This window comes from Bufo gargarizans, chromosome 2 (genome assembly GCF_014858855.1).
Source record: "Bufo gargarizans isolate SCDJY-AF-19 chromosome 2, ASM1485885v1, whole genome shotgun sequence".
In the NCBI taxonomy this organism is placed as follows: Eukaryota; Metazoa; Chordata; class Amphibia; order Anura; family Bufonidae; genus Bufo; species Bufo gargarizans.
In genome coordinates, this window is record NC_058081.1 from 39,863,552 (window position 1) to 39,888,064 (window position 24,513).

The following is a 24,513-nucleotide window of genomic DNA, read 5'->3' on the forward strand; positions in this document are numbered from 1 at the left end:
GCATGGTTAAGTGCCCTCTGGTGGTCTATGGGTTATTGGTAACATCACTGGTGCTCTAGAACCGTGTTTCTCCTGTTGTGAGGTTATTGAGGACTAGAGGTACAGAAGCACTGCTCTAGCAGAGTTGTTCATATCAGCATCTTTAAACCAGGATGGTTGAAGGCTCTGTGGTGGCCTGTGAGTTATTGGTAACATCACTGGTGCTCTAGAGCTGTGTTTCACTTGTTGGGAGGCGGAGGGTACTTGAGGACTGGAGATACAGAACACTGCTTTAGCAGAGGTGTTGATGTCAACATCCTTAAACCAGGATGGTTGAGGGGTCTCTGGTGGCCAAGGGTTATTGGTAGTGCCTGCAGAACTAGGGTAATGAAAAAAAAAAAGTCCTGGTGTCCAGTGGGTTACCCACACGGAAATTTCCACATTTTCAGAGGTTTATGTGCCACTATAAAGAAAAGAAGAACAAATTTGAGAGCCTTTACTGGAAATGAAATGTTTTGACGTTAAAATAATTTCAACGCTCAGAGACTTAAGACCATGAGATAAAAATGGGAAGAGGTCAAGAGCAGAATAACATGTATCCAGATTACATAAAGTGGCTTCAAGGCTGGCAGATTCATGATATTGGTGCACATTACTGATGTAAAATCCTCCTACACTGTACACTACAAACTTCATTATGTCTTTTAGTCATTTTTTTTCTGCTTTCTGCTTCTGTAAAATGCCTATGTTCCCAGCTCAGTTCTGCTGTACAAGGAGAGGTGATGGAGGGTCACTAACTAAAGGATATATTCATGGTGATATTAATTTTTTATATGTACATGACATGGATGGACTGGCAGGCGATATAGAAGCTAATATAGAGCAACCATCTTTTCATGGGAAAGCACAGACACAAATCTCCTCTTTTGGGGAACCTCTAAAGCTACCCCATCCCTACAATAATAGTAACACCTTATCTTAATGCTGTTGTCACCGCCAGTTCTGTGAGAAGGTCTGGCAGACGTTCTTCTCTACCTCTTGTATGACGTTCTTTGTTTTGGTTTCACTTTGTCATCTCCTTTCCTTCTGCCAGGTGTCACTTATTTAGACTAATCGTCTTCCTTTATATTCCCTCCCATACTGCCTCACTTTGTGGTTTATACTTCTTCCTGGATGAAGTGTTCACTGCTGGAGTCTTTTCCTTTATTGTGTTTCCTTGCTGGCTTGATTCTAGGTGACCCTGACTCTGTCCGTATTAAGTGCAGGGAGCCGGTGGTCGTGTCCCCTCACTATTATAGGGTTTTCAGGTGTCACACAGTCTTTGATACGTGGGCATGCAATCGTCTACCATTGAGACCCTTGCATGTGCATAGCAGTCAGGGAGAGCTTTTAGGGTTTTAAAGGGCTCACCTATATGCTCCTTAGTTTGTGATCAAGCCAGTCGATTGTTTATTTATAAGTTCCATCTGCAACTTCATCCGTGACATTATAAACCACCATAACCGTCTTAAGCATGGATCCGGTTTCAGCCTTGATTGATCGCATGCAAGGTCTTTCGCTGGAGGTAGCAGATCTCCGTAAAACTGTGTGTCAGTTTCAGGTGACCGGTTCTGCTGGCATTCATGGAGTTTGTTCTGAGCCTAAGATCTCGCTTCCGGACACGTTCTCCGGGGGTAGTGAGAATTTTGTTTGCTTTAGAGAGGCTTGCAAACTCCATTTTCACCTACTTCCCCATTCCTCTGGTGATGAGGAGCAGAGGGTGGGGATCATCATCTCGCTGCTCAGGGATAACACTCAGTCTTGGGCCTTTTCACTGCCGGTGGGGGCACGGCCCCTCTGATCGGTGGATTAACTTTTTTTTGTAGTCCTGGGGCAGATATATGATGACCTGGATCGTATTGCTCTGGCTGAATCTAAACTGCCTTTTTTATGCCAGAGTAAACAGTCTGCAGAGATATATTGTTCTGAATTTCGGAGATGGGCAACTGATACTGGTTGGAATGATGCTGCACTCCGAAGTCAATTTTGCCATCGTCTTTCGGAAAGATTGAAAGATGCATTTGCTTTTCATGAGAGACCAGCGTCGTTAGAGTCTGCCATGTCTCTAGCTGTTCGTATTGACAGGCGTCTTGGAGAGAGAGAGAGGAGACTACTCTTACTGTCATATTCAGCTCAAGGACAGTGGGGCTGTCTAATTTAGTGCGCAGGGGTCTCAGTCTGTCTCAATCACCTCTGAGGAGGAGGCCATGCAGCTGGGTTTGCTTGCCTCTGATAGTAGAGGATTCAGCTCAAAGAGGAGGGTTTGTTTCTGTTGTGGGGGTATAAATCATTTGGCTAATGTTTGCCCCTCTAGGAGATTCATGGAGTTTTCTTAAGGTTAAGTAAAAAAAAAGGGACTCTCTAAAAACTTTCCATTTGCTACTATTGGCAAGGTTGATGCAGAAATTGAAGGTTTGCCGTTCCCGTTTTCTCCTACCTGCCAGGGTGGCGCTAGACAGCAAGAACATTGTTTGTTAAATTTTTGTAGATAGTGGAGCAGCTGTCAATCTCATTGATAATCAATTTGTAACAATTTGTAACAACGCATGGTTTCCAGGTGTGCACTTTGGAAAAGGATATACCTGTTATTGCTATCGATTACGCTCCACTTTCTCAAAGATCGTTAAAGGGCATAGTTCACAATATCCGTTTGACTGTGGGTGACGCTCATGTTGAGGATATGTCATGTTTCGTCTTAAGCGTATTACCTACTCCTCTAGTGTTGGGGCTACCCTGGCTCTCTAAACATAACCCCACAATTGATTGGCAAGCAAGGCAAATAAATGGTTGGAGTGAGTTTTGCAGAGAGAATTGCCTCACGGCGTCTCTTTCAGAGGTTTCTACCAAGACTGTACCATCTTTTCTCTCTGAATTTTCTGATGTGTTTTCTGAGAGTGGTGTCCAGGAGTTACCCCCTCACCGGGAGTACGACTGCCCTATTAATCTCATCCCAGGTGCCAAGCTGCCAGAATCACGATTATACAATCTCTCCCAACCTGAAAGAGCCGCTATGCTTACTTATATCTCTGAGAGCCTGAGAAAGGGACACATCCGACCCTCAAAGTCACCTGTTGCCGCTGTATTTCTTTTTTTTTTAAAGAAAAAAGATGCTTCTTTAAGACCTTGTCTGGATTTCAGGGAGCTGAACTGTATCACGATTCGTGACCCATATCTGCTTCCTCTGATCCCTGACCTGTTTAACCAGATTGTTGGGGCTAAAGTTTTTTCTAAGTTGGATTTAAGAGGGGCATACAACCTAGTCAGGGTCAGGGAAGGGGACGGCCTTCAATACCCCTGAGGGTCATTTCGAGAATTTGGTTATGCCCTTTGGTTTGATGAATGCTCTGGCCGTCTTTCAACATTTTGTGAACAGCATTTTTTATAATTTAACAGGGAAATTAGTACTGGTGTATCTAGATGACATTTTGATTTTTTTCTCCTGATTTCAAGACTCATCGGGACCACCTATGTCAGGTCTTGCTGATTCTGCTAAAATGCACGCTAAACTGGAAAAATGTGTGTTTGCGGTTCCAGGGATTCAATTTCTTGGTTTTCTTCTCCAAGCTTCTGGTTTTCAGATGGACCCTGAGAAGGTCTGCGCTGTGCTTGATTGGGAGCTTCCTGAGAATCAGAAGGCGCTTATGTGGTTTTTGGGTTTTGCCAATTATTACAGAAAGTTCATTTTGAATTATTCCTCTGTTGTTAAGCCACTCACTGATATGTCTAAAAAGGGGGTGGATTTTTCCTTGTGGTCGGTAGATGCGCTTAAAGCCTTTTCTAGTATCAAAGAGAGTTTAGCTTCCACTCCCATTTTAGTACAACCTGATGTCTCTCTACCTTTTTTTGTGGGTGTCGGTGCGGTCTTATCTCAGGGTCCCTCTCCTGCCAAATGGCGACCGTGTGCCTTTTTCTCAAGGAAAGTCTCCTCTGCAGAGAGAAATTACGATGTGGGAGATAGGGAGTTGTTGGCCATCAAATTAGCTTTTGAGGAATGGCGCCATTGAATAGAGGGAGCCAGACACCCTATTACCGTGTTTACCGACCATAGGAATCTGGCCTACTTGGAATCGGCCAAGCGTCTAAACCAGAGACAGACCAGATGGTCTTTGTTCTTTTCTAGGTTTAATTTTGTTGTTACGTTCCGCCCTGGGGTTAAAAATCTGAAGGCGGATGCCCTGTCATGTTGTTTTCCGGGAGGGGGGAACTTTGAAGACCCGGGTCCCATTTTGGCTGAAGGGGTGGTCGTCTCTGCTCTTTATCCTGATTTGGAGGCAAAGGTTCAGGCAGCCCAGTCAGAGGATCCTTATCTTTGTCCTCCTGGGAGGTTGTTTGTGCCTCTCGCTTTACGACACAAGGTTTTTAAGGAGCACCACGATACTGTCCTTGCTGGGCACCCGGGGAGTAGAGCCACAGTGGATCTCATTGCTCGGAGATTCTGGTGGCCGGCTCTTCGTAAGACGGTTGAAGGTTTTGTGGCAGCCTGCGAGACCTGCGCTCGTGCCAAGGTCCCTCATTCACGACCATTGGGTTTCTCTCCTCCCGTTACCCATTCCTTCCCGTCCTGATTCTGTTGGTAGTGGACCGTTTTATCAAAATGGTGCATTTCATTCCCTTTCCTGGGTTACCCAATGCTAAAACGCTGGCGCAAGCGTTTGTTGATAACATTGTTAAATTGCATGGCATTCCTTCAGACATCGTTTCTGATAGGGGTACACAATTTGTTTCCAGATTCGAGAAGGCCTTCTGTTCTCGCTTGGGGGTTCGGTTGTCGTTCTCTTCTGCTTTTCACCCGGAGTCGAATGATCAGACCGAACGCGTAAATCAGAATCTGGAGACATATCTGCGCTGTTTTGTGGCGGAGAATCAGGAGGATTGGTATTCTTTTTTGTCCCTTGCTGAGTTTGCTTTAAATTACTGTCGCCAGGAGTCCTCTGATAAGTCACCATTTTTTGGTGCATATGGGTTTCATCTGCAGTTTGGGACATTCTCTGGAGAGGGATCTTCTGGTTTACCTGATGAGGAGAGATTTTCTTCGTCTTTGTCATTTATTTGGCAAAAGATTCAGGGTAATCTGAAGAGGATAAGTGAGAGATATAAGCGTGTGGCGGATAATAGACGTGTGCCTGGTCCGGACCTGAATGTGGGTGATCTGGTGTGGTTGTCTACAAAGAATATCAAACTGAAGGTTCCCTTCTGGAAGTTGGGTCCTAAGTTTATTGGGCCTTACAAGATCTTTTCCGTCATCAATCCCGTTGCCTTCCGTCTTGATCTTTCTCAGACTTGGAAGATCCATAATGTTTTTCACAGGTCCCTATTAAAACCTTATGTCCAAACCACTGTACCCTCCTATTTGCCTCCTCCTCCTATTTTTGCTGATGGTAATCTTGAATTTCAGGTCTCTAGGATTGTGGATTCTCGCATTATCCGCGGTTCTCTTCAGTAGCTGGACATTAAGGCCACTCGTCTCATCAGGGCTTTCCATAGGTCTCATCCTGAGAAGGTGGGCTCTGAGTGTCCATCGTCCACCCGTAGAGGGAGGGGTACTGTCACCGCCAGTTCTGTGAGAAGGTCTGGCAGACATTCTTCTCTACCTCTTGTATGACGTTCTTTGTTTTGGTTTCACTTTGTCATCTCCTTTCCTTCTGCCAGGTGTCACTTATTTAGACTAATTGTCTTCCTTTATATTCCCTCCCATACTGCCTCACTTTGCGGTTTATACTTCTTCCTGGATGAAGTGTTCACTGCTGGAGGCTTTTTACTCCAAAAATCGGCAAGGTAATGATCTCGTAATATGCAAAAATGTGAATTTTCTTAATGCAAATTTTCGTAATGCGAATTTTTATTGCAAATTTTTCAATTGCAGAGTAAAAACATGATTCCTCCCTGCTTCTTGCTTGTGGGCCAATAAGTCATTGGCCCACAAGCAACTTAAGCAGGGGGGAATTGTGACTTTAGATGGAAAAAATTACGAATATTCTAAAAAACTAATATATAGCACTATATCGAATATATTTGTTTTTTTCGAATATTCGGAATATTCTAAAACAAGAATATATAGCAATATAGCGAATATTCGAAAAAAAAAACTAATGTAAAGCAATTTAGCTAATACAGCGCTTTTTTTTATAGTTGTAATTTGTTTGCCAATCTGAACTTCAGATGAGAAAAACATTACAACTATTAGACAAAGAAGATTATAGCACTATATTAGCTAAATTGCTCTATATTAGTTATTTTTTCAGAATATTCTCTATATTGCTACATTTTCTTGTTTTAGAATATTACGAATATTCGATATAGCGCTATATATTAGTTTTTTTGAATATTCGTCATTTTTCCCACCTAAAGTCATGGTTCCTCCCTGCTTAAGTTGCTTGTGGGCCAATGACTCATGTTTTTACTCGGCAATTGAAAATTCGCATTACAAAAATTCTCAATCAACACTACTGCAGCCTTCTCATTGGCCCACAAGCTAGAAGCAGGGAGGGATCATGTGTACTGATTTAAAAAAAAAAACAGGAATATTCGAAATTACGAATATATATCACTATATTCTAACTATTCGAATTCTCGAAGTGCCTATATTCTCGATAAAAATTTGCATTTCGAATATTCTTGATCAACACTACTTACCACCCAATTCATTTCAGCAAGACATAGGCGTCTACAACTAAAATGTGCTCTTGCCTATGACCCAGCTAAATCAAGTTACGCAAAGAAAAAGTCAGAAACTATGAGCCCCATCCAAACGTTATGACCCCAACCAGATGAAGAAATTCCAAAGTGGATAAGAGGATGCCATCCTTTTCTACAATGACTATGCTGTGTTGAGGTTGGAGCTTTAGACATGGTTTACATGCGCATGGAGGAGGTATAGCTATGTACTAATGGGGAAGGTTACAAATGTAGATGTGACAGATACCTGTCCATCTTAGGGTACGACCACATGGTCAGGTTTCTGCATGCAGCTTTGGAAGCCAAAATCAGGAGTGGATCATAAAAGGACAGAAAGCATGAAGGATAGATACAACTTCTCCTCTTTTTTGAATCCACTCCTGGATTTGGCTTCCAAAATTGCATGTAGAAACCTGAGCATGTGGCCGTACCCTTAGGCGCCCGACGCTGTGACCACACTTTACACACCAGTCAATAGTCTCATTTCACCTCTGTAGTTTCCGATCAGCCTCTGCTCAATACTCATTACTGCTTCTCAAGGGCCAGTCCGTATCATTAACACTCTGATGCGGCCCCTTGCAACCCCAAGATTATTCACAATTGATTTCCGCTCAAGCTTTGCTACAAATCTTTTCCCTTTGCAAATGTCAGCAGATGACTTTAAGATTCCTACAGAATTCAATGTGAATTTGAACATGAACAGTAAAATTCTCGTGCTTACAGAGGGTTCCAGTTTCCATAACTTCTATAGAAGAAAGAATGTGATTTAAGGAAGGAGCCAAGCGCAGGTAGCTTTTTACAAACCTGGCTACCTCTGCCCCCCCCCCCCCCCACCCCCATAAGAGATGGAAATAACCCTTTAACCGCTTTGCACTCTTACCACCCAAGAACTTTTTAGCGCTCTTTCCATCCAATACTTAACTTCTTCATTTATTTTCCTTTTGTTCCTTTTCATATTGTGGAAGGGGATCCATTTTTCAGTTTTTTTTGCCTACAGTCCCCCAAACTTCTTGCATTGTTTTGCCTTCTTTGTCTTTCATTACCTTCTACTAAACATTATCAGCAATCAGTCTCCTTCCCCTCTAGCACCTAATAATATAGTACCTAGTTAATTCCCAGTCAGTTACCCCCATTGGCACCTGTAATTTTATTTCCTTGTATTCTCCCAGATAGCCTTCTTCCCCATCAAACACCTATAAATATAGTCCCCAATAAGTTCCCAGTCAGCTTCCTTCCCCATCTAACACCTACATAGTCCCCGGTAGGTTCCTAGTCAGTCTCCTTTCTCCCCACTGCACCTGTAATTCTTCCCCCCTCTGGCACCAATAAAAAGGGTCACCAGTAATTTCCCAGTAGCTCTACTTCCCCCTCTGGCAGGCATAAATACAGTCCACAGTAAGTTCCTCTATATATACTAAGGAAAATTATTGTACCATGGGGTCTGGAGCAGTGAAAAACTAGTACTTGATTGTTTACAGGTCCCACCTCAGAAGGAGACTCCTCAGCATTGCTGTCTATTGCTATGCTGCTGCACAGGGTCTGCTCATTCCCTGATAAGCAACATAGAAACCATTTAATAGGCTGCTGTCCATTAAAAAGAGGATCATAATGCTAAGAATTGAAATGAGGATCCAGCAGTGTGGAGAGTGACTGAGCATAAGTGTCCACCAGAACTTAGCTCTGTAGGGGAATGCTCTCCTTATTATACAGCTTGTACACCAGATGGCGCCATACTAGTTAAGTAAATGTCATAACTTCTTAGTAGGCCATTTTTAACAGCATGTGAAAGGAAAATGTCATGGCGACGCTCCATGCCCGCTGCCATCCCACTATTTGGTGTAGACACAGGTGCCCCATCACTCATCTAACTTCTTCCGGGGTGAGATGCTTGACTCCTGTGTCCCATGCTGTTGGTGTGTGTGTGTATTAGTGCCTATTCATTGAACCTCTCCCTACAGCACTAAAAGGGTTAATTCCTCTTTTGTGTTCAGCTGTTTGAATAATGAGCTCATCAGCCCTCCTATTTATGCTGGGCTGTTTGTTCCACCCTTTGCCAGAGCAATAGATTACCTTTGGTTTCACTTGCTTGCTCGGCCCTACAAAAGCGCTATAATCAGTTTTTCTGTCTGTGAACCGATTTCTGTCCGATTCCTGGATTTTGACCCTCTGCCACCTGACCTGACCCATGCCTGTTCACGGTACTGACTCTGAGCTGCCGGCCCTGACCTTCAGGACTGTTTCACGGATTTGTATATACTCTGCCTGACCTGATCTCTGCCTGTTTCCTGACTCTGTTTACTGCCTGATCTCCCAGTGCTTTGCATCAGTGTATCTGACCTCTATGGGTCAGCAGCCAACCACACCAGGACTATTCCAAGAGGTATCAGCCTCCCCTGCATCAAAGGCCACACCCCTGTATAGGGATTAAAGGGTGAAAACCAGGGGACCCCCAGAATAAAACTCTCAGGAATATCCCAAAGTCTGTAACACACATTATTGTTAATTTATTATGATCTGTACAAAAAGTGTAATATTTACTAGTCAGTTGATATTTTTCTACTTTGGAATAAGAAGAACTGTAGTGTAAAGCATGAAGGAGGGAGAGAACAGCAGCCTCAGACACTGATTAAATAAATTCACCTTATAGAGTACCTGGACAACAACACAAAGCTAAGTTTCTTCTACCTTCATCAAGCCAGCCGAAAACCGTAGAGTCTGAACTGAAAGTCGCCCCAGTCCAGAACTGCGTTGCCTGTGTTACTGTTCACATGAATCACCGTAGATGTGGCGGGCTCCGGGGACCCGAGCCCACAGCGTTTTCCCTGCGGCCATCTTATATTTATACCGTACAGACCCTCAGTCCATAAGTCTGCATGAATAATTCCTGCGCTTGCATCCACCCTGTGAGCAGGTAGAGATCTTCCTATGAATCTTTGTTAAACAGGAGCGCAGGTTATACACAGCATTAATTAACACTATTAACCTTAATGGGAGCTGACACCTTGTTTGTTTGGGAAAAGAAATATTAGTTAAAGACGGCAACATTGGCCGACATGGCGTAGAAACAAGGACTAATTACATGATAAATTATTCATGGACGCATGGGTTCGTTTATAAAATTGCAAAATATGATGCTCCGGCAAAGCGTCCTTGACTTACTGCGGATGTATGGTTGACTAGTTAATGAAATGACAATCTAATCCCTCATTATCTTCCACTTCCCACGTGTAGTCTGCACTAATGAATCCATGTATGACCTAATTGTACTGGTGTACTGCTATATTGTAAGCAACTGTCCGGCTTAGACAATCCTCATCCACATGGGACTCCCATACACTAATTTATTAGTGTCTTGTAATCCTTTAGGTCCCATGAAGTTTGAAGGGGTTGTGCCATGAACTACATCTCACTATAAAGTGTATTTTCATCAAGTACTCTAGCTGCCATTCCTCCTTGGACTGTTGTTTATTTTTCAGATTTACCCAATTTGCCGTTTTCTCTTATCCCCCATTCTTGAATCCTACTTCCTGGTTTGTCGTGTGACTGCCGTCCCTGGGTAGTGAGATGTGCCGTGACATTATTCCACCTTTGATAGTTTTTTTTTGTTTTTCAGATTTACCCGATTTGCCATTTTCTCTTACCCCCCATGCTTGAATCCTCCTACTTCCTGGTTTGTTGTGTGACTGCTGTCCCTGGGCAGTGAGATGTGTTGTGACATCAGCAGGGCATGTGACACTAACCAGTTCATTTTCTACCTCCACATATCCAAAATGCCCTGTGTAACTGGATTTATAACAGGAGCAACTTGTACAAATGTCCATAATTTGTTAGAGCAAAATTCATCCCTATGTTTTACTGTCTGCCTTTTCTTGTCCAGTCGGAGGCAGTGCCCCCTTGTTTTTACATGGAACAGCTTTTCACTGTATTATTTTGCACTGCCCATTTATATATTTGTACAGGTTAATCATGTCCCCCTTAGACGACTCTTCTTAAGACTAAATAAATGTAATTCTTTTAATCTATCCTCAAAACTAAGACCCTCCATGCCCCTTATCAGTTTAGTCGCTCTCCTCTGTACTTTTTCCAGCTCCAGGGCATCCTTTCTATAGACTGGTGCCGAGAACTGAACTGCATATTCCAGGTGAGGCCGCACCAACATTTGTAATGTGGTAATATTACATCCCTGCCCCACAAGTCCATGCCTCGATTAATACATGACAATATCCTGGTAGCCTTAGAAGCAGCTGATTGACATTGTATGCTGTAATTTTATCTATGATCCACAGGGACACCCAAATCCTTCTCTACATTGACTCGTCATTCCAGTCAATAACTGGTAGATTCAGTGCTGTTTGCACTCTCTCTCCTGTCAATTACAGATAAAATCTAAAAGTGACTTTGGAAATTTTTTCCAGAAACAGCGCCACTCTTCAGTGCATCTGGTATTGCAGACCACCTATTTAGGATCATCCCGGACCCCTGAGCTGCAGCCACTGTGAATATGACACATGTACTGTAACAGCTGACTTAACGCCTTGCTAATTTACCATCACTAAATTTACACTGTATGTCGGCCACCAGCTCCCAGTGGACATGTAAATGTTGTTTTACCATCAATTCACTAAGTGCCAGCTGTAATTACTAGCAACACAAAAAAAAAAACAGAAGACAAGTTTCACACTAGCGCTGAACTGTTCCAGTAGAGGAACATCCTGCCTGAGTTTATCGCAACACTGCCAGGTCCTATCGTCTATAATGGGACCCAGTTTTTGTCTGGCCAAATCCTGGCACTAATGCCGGAAACAGGTTGGGTCCCAACAGGGTCCCATTATAGTCAATGGGCTCTGGCGGGGAAAGGTAGTATCTGGCTATGCCGGATGCGATGAACTCCAGCAGGCTGTTCCTCTACCGGAACAGTTTAGCGCTGGTGTGAAACTTGCCTAACATTTCCAGATAGGAGATGTAATTAGTTTCTCACATGACCTGTAGTCCCACTTTGGACAATCTTTTGGCTCGAAAGATCCAGTAATAATGACCTGATTACAGGATGTCTTATTGCAGGAACCTGCAGTGATCGGCTGCACTGCAACAGAAAGTGCTCAATTTCCCTGCAGTGCCACCACAGGTGAAATGAAGTATTACACAGTAGTCATTGAACTCCATTGACAGTCCATGTAGAGCAAAGGTCCCCTCTATGTAGTCACTCTTCAATCTGGTTTATAGATTTGGATCTTGTACAAGCACCTCCTATCTGAGAGTGAGTGAGGCAACTAGGTTATGTGGGAGGACTGGTAATGTGACAGGGTCTCCTATCTGAGAGGGCTGGTGATGTCATACAGTGAGGCAGCTAGGTTATCTGGGGTGACTGGTAATGTGACAGGGTGGCGACGGAATTATTTAGGAGGGCTGATGGTATCTCACAGGTAGGGGATTTGGTTACCTGAGAGATCTAGTGATGTCACAGAATGTAAAGGCTGAGATACCTGGTGGGGTTTAATGATGTCATAAAATTAGTTGGTAAGATTATGATGTCACAATGGGGGGGTGGAGTTATCTGCAAAGAACTGGTGATTTGACTGAAGGGTTTCAGTTGTATGGATAGTTACATGGTAATGTCATGGAGTAGAAGGGCTGGGAAGTCTGGAGAGGACAAGTGATGTTATAGAGTGTGGAGACTGGGTTATCTCAGAGGGCTGGTGATGTCATACAGTGAGGCAGCAAGGTTATCTGGGGTGACTGGTAATGTGACAGGGTGGTGGCGGGATTATTTAGGAGGACTGATGATATCTCACAGGTAGGGGATTTGGTTACCTGAGAGATCTAGTGATGTCACAGAATGAAAAGGCCTGAGGGGGTTTATTGATGTCAAAGAATTAGTTGGTAAGATTATGATGTCACAATGGGGGTGGGGTTATATTCAGAGAACTGGTGATGTCACGGAAGGGTTTCTGTTATATGGATAGTTATATGGTCATGTCATGAAGTAGAAGGGCTGGGCAGTCTGGTGAGGAAGTAATAGAGTGAGGAGACTGGGTTATCTGCAAGGGTTGGTGATGTCACAGAGTGAAACCGTTAGGTCAAGAGGTTTGGTGATGTAATCGAGTGAAGTAGTGTGGTCATCCAGACAGAGACAGCTTCCATAAGTCCAACCTTAACTGTGCTCCATCCCCATCAATCCTTTTAGCCTGAATATCTATTTCCATCAGAGTATCTCATCAAACCGCCTGACTCCTTGAGTGAACCCGCCAGGCTCATTTTAAGTTAAAGAAGTCCTTTGGGTACCGGTGGTCATAGGCTGAAACTACGACGCAGATGTAAATGGAGCCTACCTCCTGTCCCATTAGAGAGATGTTGTCCTTTCGTACCCCTAGGAGTATAATAAAGCTAATCACCATCACTCGGCCAATGTTTTTTTACCGAAATCATGCCTAATCTCCAATTATACTTAATTGTACTGAGCTTTTTTTTTTTTATAAAGTATTGCTGATAATAGTTTTCCTTTATCCAGCGACCCACTCATTCCATTAAAATCAGCAGCATGGAACAAACCATTGTGTGTTTAGTCATTTGAAGCTCTGTGACGCCCTCCCCTCATGTCTTTTATTGTTTATATACAGGTTATTATAATACTAACATTTCATTATATTAAAAAAAAAAAATCCTGGGGTCCCTCCTCCGGCTGCAGAGTCTTCGTGAATGTCAGCTAACCAGACACTATTACATCCCACATGTAATAGAATGGACCTTATAATAGAAGACAACCCACGGTCGCCCCTTCCAGCTGCGCACATGGTGGATTATTTTACAAGCTCTTGGTTAGTAGCATCCCTCCTTGTAAGGATATTCCTGCTTAACAGTAAATAAAGCATGGTGATAAGGAATTTACTTACGCTACTTGAAGAATCCTCTAATTACTTGAAGGCTGTAACACCCGGGAATATTGCGCACATTGCAAAGGGATCAAACTTTCTATGGGATGAACAGACGGTCTAGTAAACACATGGTGCGGTTGTTTATACTTTGCGACCTCACGGGATGATTAACTGCGTAATATGTAATGCATGCAGCAGAATTTATCGCTTATACAGCATAGTTGATTGATTTTCATTGACCGATGATGTCATCGGTGATGCTTGAAGAATGAGTTGCGTAAGGTCGGCACTTATCATCTGTTTTGTCTGGTTTTCATTGTCAGGGAATGGTCTGGATTCATTCCAAATGCAGCTCATTTATTAGAAATTAACTACATCAATGAATGGAGGCAAATTTAGCATAGCGATATACACATGGGTTAAAGGGGTGGTCCATTTTGGGCAATCAGTTTTTGTTTACAACAGTCTCCTAATGAGTAAGTGGTCACAGGATGTCCTGGTCAGTGCCGTACTCTAAAGGTGACCGTAATGGCAAGGGTGCCCAGAAAATTACACATACACAGTAATGATTACTGTGGAAGTCCTGGCCATAATGGATGACCGATACAAAAGCCAGACTCAGTCTCGAAATTTGGGCCCGAGTCCGACTGCTGTATCGTTCATCTGTGCTCTTCCCAGCAGGCACAATGCAGAGACGTCATCACAACTGCTGGGGTGAGTAGAAGAACATGTGGGCTAAGGATCATTCCCTGGGCTGTCCTCAGCCTGTTCGATCTTCTACTCAACCCAGCAGCCGTGCTGACATCACTGCATCGCACCTGCTGCTTGGGAGAGCAGGACTTGCTCAGTTCATCAGGGGAATGGAGGTAGGTGAGTATTGCAATTTTTTTTATATTAATGCTATACAGGCTTCATTGTAAGGGGAACAGTAAGAGGGCAGCACAACTGTAAATGGGGCACTATGGGGTAGCAGTACTGCAAGGGGGCACTATGGGGGCAGCACTACTGTAATGGAAGTACTAAGGGAGCATAACTACTCTGTGGAGGCACTAAGGGATAATTCTACTGTGTTTAGGCACTAAGAGGGCATTCTGTATCTGGGGGCACAAAGTAGGCATGACTACTGTGTGGGGGCAGTAAGGGGGCTTTTTTACTGTGAAGGGGCATGACTAGTGTGGAAACATAGGGGTCATAACTACTGTGTGGGGTCATTAAGTGGCATGATTACTGTGAAGGGAGCACTGAGGAGGCATATCTACAGTGTTCACGCACTAACTGGGCAATACTGTGTGGGGGCAATAAGGGGGTATGACTACTCTGTGGGGGCACTAAGGGAGCATTCTACTGTTAGGAGGCACTAAGGGGGAATCACTACTCTGTCGGGCACTAAGGGCACATATAGAGCGGCATACTGTAAACTAAACTCTTGCATGTTTTTCCTGTCCCGTTGGAATTTAAGTTAAGGGGGTATTACACAGACTGATGATCAGGCAAACGATTGCAACGGCAAATTCTCATACCCAATCATTGCACTGTGTAAAGATGCCTGGTGATCACCCAACAAACGAGCATCGTTAGTAGCAAATGACCCGTCATGTGGCTGTTCATTTGGGCAATTATCTGACCATGTAGAACAGGCATCTCAAACTGCGGCCCTCCAGCTGTTGCAAAACTACAACTCCCACAATGCCCTGCTGTAGGCTGATACCTGTAGGCTGTCCGGGCATGCTGGGAGTTGTAGTTTTGCAACAGCTGGAGGGCCGCAATTTGAGATCCCTGATGTAGAAGGTCCTCAAACAAGCACCGTTCGACTTGCTGTATGAATGATCGTTGCTCGTTGCGAGCAGGTCTTTCAGCGTAATCGGCCCCTTAGTTTGAGAATAAATGGGCTTAAAATGTGTCAAACCAGAAATATGCTCAGACAGGTTGTCACCTCCCTTCTGCCACTGTTGTTGGCATCTCATACAAAGGAGGTGAAAGATGCACAACTTTAATTTATTGATGACATCAGGGAACTAAAGGTAAAGGTGGAAATAGTGGCCGCTATGTAATAAGACATTTACCGCGCAGGCGCTGCGGCTGGACGCTACAGATATGAAAATCTGGGATGAACCTTGAATGGAGGCAGACCACGTGACTGCCACGGGGCCTGGGGAGATGGGAAATGCCTGCAGATGAACTTCTTCTTTTTCCGATGTGAAAATAATAAATTTTTATGCAGCCACCACTAGGGGGAGCTCAGTGCAAACAGATTATTACAGCTGCCATTTCAGTTTATTGTAACTGCATAAATTCCTACACAGCGAGCTCCCCCTAGTGGTGGCTGCAGGCAGCCAGCTTTATAATAAAAGGTAATCTATGTATTTATGGCAGTTGTCTGTGTCATATATACAAAGCACCTGTTCCACTTTACTGATAGAGAAGTCGGATAAAGTGAGTGAGGCCAAGGGCGACTTTTTAATTGCAATTTTTAAAATATTTTTTTTTTTATAAATTCATCAGAAATCTGTGAAGTTGCGCTTTGCATTCTGCATTGCCTGGGAGTGATTGACTGGGTGGGGCAGGGGGGCCCATGCATAAGTTTTGCAATGGGGCCCCTATAAGTTCTGTGTACACCCCGGACAAAAACATCACTTGCATTTGAATCCCAACAAACAGGCACTGGAAGAAGTGTATTAATAATTTGCCATTGGTTGCTCTGCACAAGGATATCATTTATATATGAAGCCAGTCATCTTGTTTAGCTCACATAATAGACCGTTTTGTCATATGTGTGCTATGTGCGCCCGAAGGACAGAACTTGAGGGAATAATGGCGAACTTAGGGCGGCTGGAAATCAGCAAGTGTTAAGCACAAAGACAGGAAAAAGGAAAGCTTGCCTTCAATAGTTCCTGGTGCCCAAAGACTCACCATCAATCACTGTGAAGTGGTTCCTCTCGGGCTACTAAAGATGTATTGTTGGGAAAGCTGCTGCACTGTGGAGAAAACCTGCTGGAATTTACTGAATGTATAAAAAAATAAAATAATACCACATAAATCCAGCACGCAGTACTAATATTATTCTGAAAAAAGTAAGCAAAAACTTCAGGGCCTAAGACCCGGCAGCCGTGGGCATCAGATATACCAGGCAGATTTACAGCTGGCTGCCAGAGCAACTCATAGTCCTGCACCAAGAGTCCTTATCAGTTCGCTGATCTGGTATCTTGGCCTAGAAGTCATCCACCTGGTCTAATCATTCAGGACTGAAATACACATGAGCAAGGACTATCCTGCCATTCAGTGGTGTAGCAAGGGGGTACGCCTGGTGTCTGAGGGCACCCATTCTGCCACATAAAAGGGCTGCAGTGCTAGAAATGTCATAAAATGGAAGGTTGACTCTGGTACAGATTTTGCATCAGAGCCCAAGATATGTCTCTGAGCACTGGAAGACATTTTCTAAAAGGTTAAATGATTAAAGGAGTTCTCCAGGCTATAGGGCTATAGATATAGATAACCTATCCTTAGGAAGGTCATGAATATCAGACCGGTGGGCACCCGATATCTGGCAGCTTTTTCGGGCAGAAGTGGCGCTGGAAACTAACAGTGTATGGCGCAGAAGCCTCGGTACGTTGTGTAGTTTGGCGCTGGTATACTGAAGCTCAGCTTCCCACTAGGTACTGATGACCTATCTGGAGAACCCCTTCATGCTATAAAAATCAGGAAAGTTGACAAATAGTTTAAGAGATCCCTCCCATCACCCCCAAAATTGTCCCACATTGTATTGTTCCCTAGGTCACCTGTAACTTGCTCTTTTGAAAAGAGTGGTCCATTTTCTGTCCGACATCTTGATTGTAGAAGTACATACTTATTTACCCCAAACCTGACAGGAACTCATGGGTGGGGCTTTCACAAGCCCCATCCATTTTCTCCCTAGGACAGCCCAGATCTGACTATCTCTGAAAATTATGGGACAGTCTATGCAAATTATGGACTATTGTCAGCTATGGAAATAACTGTCTGCAGCAGTATCTCTGGTATCTACATATGCCATGATGCATTGCCTAAACATCACTTAGGGAGGTGCAGCTAGATTACATCTGTCTAAGGTTAAGTAGATCAATTCATATGTGAATAGGGTGCTGGAGAGCCACAAATTCAGGCCTGATACTCAGGAGAGTCTGTAGACTGTGCTTTGTGCAGCAGCATGCGTGTCACATGCAGAGAACCTGGAAGAACTAGCAGCAGGTGACAGCAAAAAAACGGGATTGGCCTTTTTGAGGAATATAGATAGCACATACCCTGTAATATACACCCACTAATATACACCACCCCCTGATAATATACATTTGTACTCCCAGTCCTGGGATCTAGGGGTATCTATGGAGGGTCCTTACACAGAGCAAGTGATTGTTTTCCTGTTTCTTTATAGCGACTCCTCCAGGGTTCCTCTGCTTCTTAATTCTCCTTCTGGCACAATGGACAGTGGAGGAGGAGCCGATGCTGGAGATTTGAGTTGGCGGTGGGCTATGGCAGTGCACTTGATTCCTATGCTGTGCCACCATCTACTTCTGCAGTTTTGCTGGTGCAGGGTGTTAATGAAACAAAAAGGCTTCAGAATGTCTTGACTGCTGGACGATGCTGCCACCAGGGACGGGTGAGAAATGAGGGTGACAGGTGAAAATTCATATGGTAGACTATGGTTTTCAAGAAATAGAAAAAGATCACTGGGCTGGTAGTCATCTGCTATATGCTGCTCTTTCCCTATGCATTGTGCACTTTGTGGCTTTCATAAATGGACTAAATGAAGATGGGTGAATGCAGCATTTTTTTCTTTTTCTTGATATTTATGCTGACTTTTTCCACTCCGCACCACAGATGTTTTTCACCCAGTAACCTATGTGTCCTGAGGGCTGACATAGAGGTTGTGCCAACAGGTCATATCCTTTTGCTTTCAGAGTGTGAAGATTGGGGTTGTGGGTCGTATTAATCACCTAGGCAGGATAACGATGCAACCGTCCTTATTCTTTCGTCCACAGTTATACAGCAAATGCAGGTAGATGGCCAAAACAAGCTGCACCCCTTGACACTTGGGCAGACACCCTCTGAGACCCAGTCCATGATAACCTAAGCTGGGACCTGTAGTTCCACTGCCCTGTACCAGGCTTTACACACTGTCTCCCAACAGTTTAGTTTGGCCTACAGCTTTAATATTACCCACCAATATATTTTGCAGTCACAGCCGATGGTTATCCAGACCATGGACTCCATGACTAAAGTGCATGGATCCAACCTGCAACAACCACCTCATCCCTTAGACAGTGTCCTATGTACCCCAACACCGCCCCCAGGTTTGAGCTTGTCCTTCTGGGAACACCTCCCCAAATGCTAACTGTTCATTGGTAGATGTATTTCCCTGAGGCCAAGTCCCTCACCTGACACTGCATATGAGACCCCCTGTGGGGACGTCACCACTGGGTCTACTAGTCACCATTCACATAATGGGAGCAGTGACTAGGAGAACAATGGCTTAATTGAGGATGAGGACCCCGAGTCACTAACGAGGCTAATAGAATGACCGCTTAAAGGTACTATTACACTAGCAGATGTCCTGCTAATCACTAAAAACGTTCATAGATATAGCATCTCATTAGCGACAAAACTTTCGCTTTATTATACGCATCCATAATCGTTTCTACCTGCGATCATCCCTCGTTCGCTTTTAAATCGTTTGTTGTTATTACTTGTAAAGATGGTGGACATATGGTTGGTCTTCAGGTGGAATAAAAGGTGTGACAATGGATGACGTTGTGGTGATGGGTATATACCACCTGATAACCACCTACTGTACCACCCACTGTTTGTCCCATTCCCCATCTAGTAAAGTATTTCCGTTTTGAGGTAGCCAATGGAAAAACACATGTAAATTTCAAAGATGCACCTATTGCCACTCAACTAAGCCATGCAGTAGATTGTTAGCGAGTAGACGACTCCATATTTTATGAGCAGATCTATTAATGAGGAACGATAATTTTGTACTATGCTAAAAGATCACAATGGACGAGATTTGTCACTCATCTTTGAATTGTTTCTCTTCCATTTTCGCTTGTATGCACAAGAATCTGTACGATATTCGCTCCGTGTAATAGGGCCTTTACTCTAATTACCAATCTTGTGCCTGGCCTTATGTGGACATAAGGTCCAACCAACATATCTCACCTCATGGCTCCAGGGTCTGGATGAACATGGCATGTGTATACATGGACCGTGGCTCCCATGGCGTTCCTCCCGATCCACTAAAAAAGTGTTTTATGCACCCTAAAATACCAGAAAAGGAATATGCCTGATAAATCACAACACTAAAACTCAACGTAACCGGCGCTTCATGCTGCACTGCTTAGAGCTGTAGATTCTGCTCCAAGTCCATTGGTGGAGTAATCTTTAGTCCACAGCCAGCTCTTCACAGAGAGAGACTATGGTTTTCACTGGAGTTTCCCCTTGATCAAATCCAATATAAATCCATAAAATGGGGGAAATATGAAATGTAAAGTACATGTCGAGATACTGTTTGCATTCCCAGGTTGCATAACGTCTATCGAACAATACTTGGCATCCATGCATCTTTACAAAGCCAACGCTAGTACTGGAGCATAGTCTAAATGCTTCACCAGCAATGTCCCCTCCACGCGTCTTCTGATATTTCCCTAATTCCCCGGGGATTTGGTAGGATTACGGGTTCTTTGTACACTACCTTCTGCTTGTTTCCGTATTAAACATTAGCTTTTGATGAATTTAGTTTTTTTATATTATAGATTTGGATGACACTGTGAAAATAATCTCAACATTTGGCAGCCGCCCACTGCTCATCATTGGAGCTTCTCTAATTCTTGCTAATACTGGGCCAAAATATTCATGTATAAATATATTATAAAGGTTCGTCATAAAACCGGCGGGTGCCTGCAGCTAGCCTATGCATAACAAATAATCTGGACGGTTAGGGTATGGGGACAGAGAACTCAGTCATTCCCTCCTTGTATGGTGTGTATGGAGCTCGGACTAGTGAGCACGCAAACCCCATCAGCACCATGTAGAGATTTCTATCACTGGAAATATGACATATTTTAAACAAAAGTTTATTGAAATCAATGGCATTTCCTCAGAATGTTGTTTCTCACATTTGCGGTGGAGGAAATCTTTGTTGACCTGTCATTCCGGTGGTCTGAGCTCATTAACTTTACCGACGTGATCCATTGTTGACAGGTCAGATGTTCAATTTTGGATATGTTTCTTCCATAAAAGGAGATGTCCTGTTTAGAAAACCTGTTTTTGTACACCCTATTAGGGCATGCTAAGTTAATAGAGGGGGGGCCGGGGTCCTCTGTTCAGAACCCTCATCTCTTGTCCAGAGTGGAGAGCATCGACAAAGAGCATCTCTCACTCTGGAGGACCTGTCCTGTCCTGTATAACCCAGACAACCTATTGATGTTAATCGGCACTGTGTAATGCCTCATTTCCCCTTATGGTGGCGCTGCATTTTGGGGAATGGAACGTCTTGCCCTCTATAGAACAGTCGTATCCTTGTCCATAAAATGGACAAGAATATGACCTGTTCTATTTTTTTTCAGGGCTGCCGAACGGACATACGGATGCGGACAGCTATCTAGAGCAATGTACCCAACTCGCTAAAAATGTGCACGAGCCCATAGACATCAGTACACAGAGTCCACTCTTCCTAATACACAGACAGTATAGAGACCTACTTTAATATACATGTCTCTCATTCTATTTCTCCAAGGAACAAATATAGAAATAATTTATTTTCTGCTTTGTCTAGCCGCTCTTTAATAGCAGTCATAAAAAAGACCTATGCTCCGCTCATTGGTGGCGGTACGGAGGAGTTAATACAGAGGACAGCGTGTGTGGACCATTTTATGAGTACAATAAAGGCTTTTAAAAGAGTTTCTAAATTACCGTCTCTCGCTGTCCAGACTGAAATGCCAAAACAATAAAATGAAAATTATTTGTCCACCTCTTCAAATGGAAAACCAACAATAATCTAATCATACCGCAAAATGCAGGACGAGCCGTTATCTAGAGCAATGCAAGCAGCGATAAGGGAGGAGTACATTAAAGGATGGACACAATAACGGCACTGGAGCCTGTGCCATTCTTCATACAGTGTATAAAGTAATTGAAGAAATAGCTGGAAATATGTTAATGTAACAAACCACCTCCAGCCGTCAGAATATCGCGGCTGATTTCCTTGGCGCCCTGTGATAAATACTGAGATTCCAACAGGGGGAGATCTGATGCTCTGTAGAGCTCCATTGCTCTTTCATTCATTTAGGATTCCCACCAGGGGCGGATTAAGTGCATGATAGGCCCGGGGCTGTCTACCCAGCAATCCTGCTGCCACTCCCAATACTGTGCCCGTTTTGCTCCCCAATGTCCAAGGAACTATACTGCTGAAAAAATAGTGACCCCAGTAGATATAATTGGGGTCATTTATCAAACTAGTGTAAAGTCGAACTGGATTTCCAAAAGAGCTGTCAAATATGAAAGGTGGAATCTGATTGGCTGCTATGGTCAACTAAGCCAGTTCTACTTTACACCAGTTTGATAAATTACCCCAAATGTTCCTATAGTGTCTACAGCAGTTATAATGTCCCCTAGAGTGCCCCCAGTAATAATACCACCCTCTATTGTGCTCCAGGCAATAATCCCTGTATAGTGTCCCCAAAAAAAGTAGAATTGCCCCTACAGCGCCTCCCCAATAGCAACACCCCCATATAGTAATTTCCCCCACACTGCCCCATATAGTTATCCCCCCAAACAGTAATTTCCCCCAAACTGCCCACATATAGTAGTTTGCCCCCACACAGTAATTTCCCCTACATAGTAATTTGCCCCACACTGCTCCTATATAGTAATTTCCACCACACTGCCCCCACATAGTAATTTCCCCCACACTTCCCCCACATAGTAATTTCCCCCACACTTCCCCCACATAGTAATTTCCCCCACACTTCCCCCACATAGTAATTTGCCCCCACATAGCAATTTCCCCACACTGTCCCCACATAGCAATTTCCCCCACACTTCCCCCACATAGTAATTTCCCCCACACTTCCCCCACATAGTAATTTCCCCCACACTTCCCCCACATAGTAATTTGCCCCCACATAGCAATTTCCCCACACTGTCCCCACATAGCAATTTCCACCACACTGCCCCACATAGTAATTTGCCTCCACACTGCCCCACATAGCAATTTCCCCACATAGCAATTTCCACCACACTGCCCCACATAGTAATTTGCCTCCACACTGCCCCACATAGCAATTTCCCCACATAGCAATTTCCACCACACTGCCCCACATAGTAATTTGCCTCCACACTGTCCCCACATAGCAATTTCCCCACATAGCAATTTCCACCACACTGCCCCACATAGTAATTTGCCTCCACACTGCCCCACATAGTAATTTGCCTCCACACTGCCCCACATAGTAATTTGCCCCCACATAGCAATTTCCCCACATTGTCCCCACATAGCAATTTCCCCTACACTGCCCCCACATAATAGTTTCCCCCACACTGCCCCCACATAGTAATTTTCCCCCACATAGTAATTTTCCCCCACATAGCAATTTCCCCCACACTGCCCCCACACAATAGTTTCCCCCACACTGCCCCCACATAGTAATTTGCCCCCACATAGTAGTCCCTCCCATAATAATTTGCCCCCACACAGTAATTTTCCCCCACACTGCCCCATATAGTAATTTACCCCCACATAGTAGTCCCTCCCATAATAATTTGCCCCCACATAGTAATTTGTCCCCACATAGTATTCCCTCCCATAATAATTTGACCCCACAGCCCCCACATGTACTCGTTGTCTCATGCACTCGATGTCTCTTCCCTAATATGCCCTCCTGTGTGTCCCCCCCCCCCCACACATGTCCCCCAAAGTAGGCACATGAAATAAAAAAATTAAAAAAATTAAAAGCTAAATGCTCACCTATGTCCAGGGCCAGGCGCTTGCTCGCAGAGGAAGGCGGGATGAGGCAGGCGTGCAGATTTCACTACCACATAGGCCTCAGGTCTACTAGGCCTGAAGCCTATGGCGGTGATCGGCGACGGGACAGGGAGCTATGCGCTCCCATGGCCCACGGTAGTATGTGGGCATTCGGGTCAGCTTTGGGCCCCCCAGCGGTGCTGGGCCCGGGGCTGCCGACCCGAACGTCCCTATTGTAATCCGCCACTGATTCTCACCTATAAATGTACACAATAGTTGTAGTTCCTCTTTAAAGTGTACCTGATTGTTCAGGGAAAAAAAAGTTTGCAAAATGGTCGGGCTTCCCTAATGTTTTTTTCAGCCTTATTATTTCCTGTTTCAGCTGCACAGCTAGATGCATTTCACTCAGAAGCAGGAGACATCTCCTTTTTGCCAGCACTGTACTGCTGTGACTTCCTTTCCTTTACTTCCCACTATGTTTGTTTCCAGCTCCGGAGCTCACAGAACAGATTACGAGGGATAAAACACATTTACAGATAGGCAGGGCGGTGCTGTGATTTCCAGGATCAGTGTAGGAGCAGTTGTTTTATCTGTCTCAGTAGCCCAGCTAGCTATGACATGCCCCCACTTCCCCTCTGCCATTTTCTGGGTCTCTGTTACCAGATATGGATCTCACAACAGGTAGTGGAATGCAACTTAGGTGGAAGTGAGACCCCTAGTGGCCATGACATTGCAGCTTTTTTTTCAGGTGGATGCAGGCAGACTTTTTAAGTCAAGTGATTTAGAAATTTGCTACTTATACCATTCTCTATTAAATGAAATGAAATTGTGTGAAAATACAGTGACTCTTTAAGAAGTGTTTTTTGTTAGGTATAGTAAGTTCACAGGTAGCATAAATGCTGATGATTTTTCATCCAGATGTGTGAGTGGAAAATTGGCATAGTATTACAT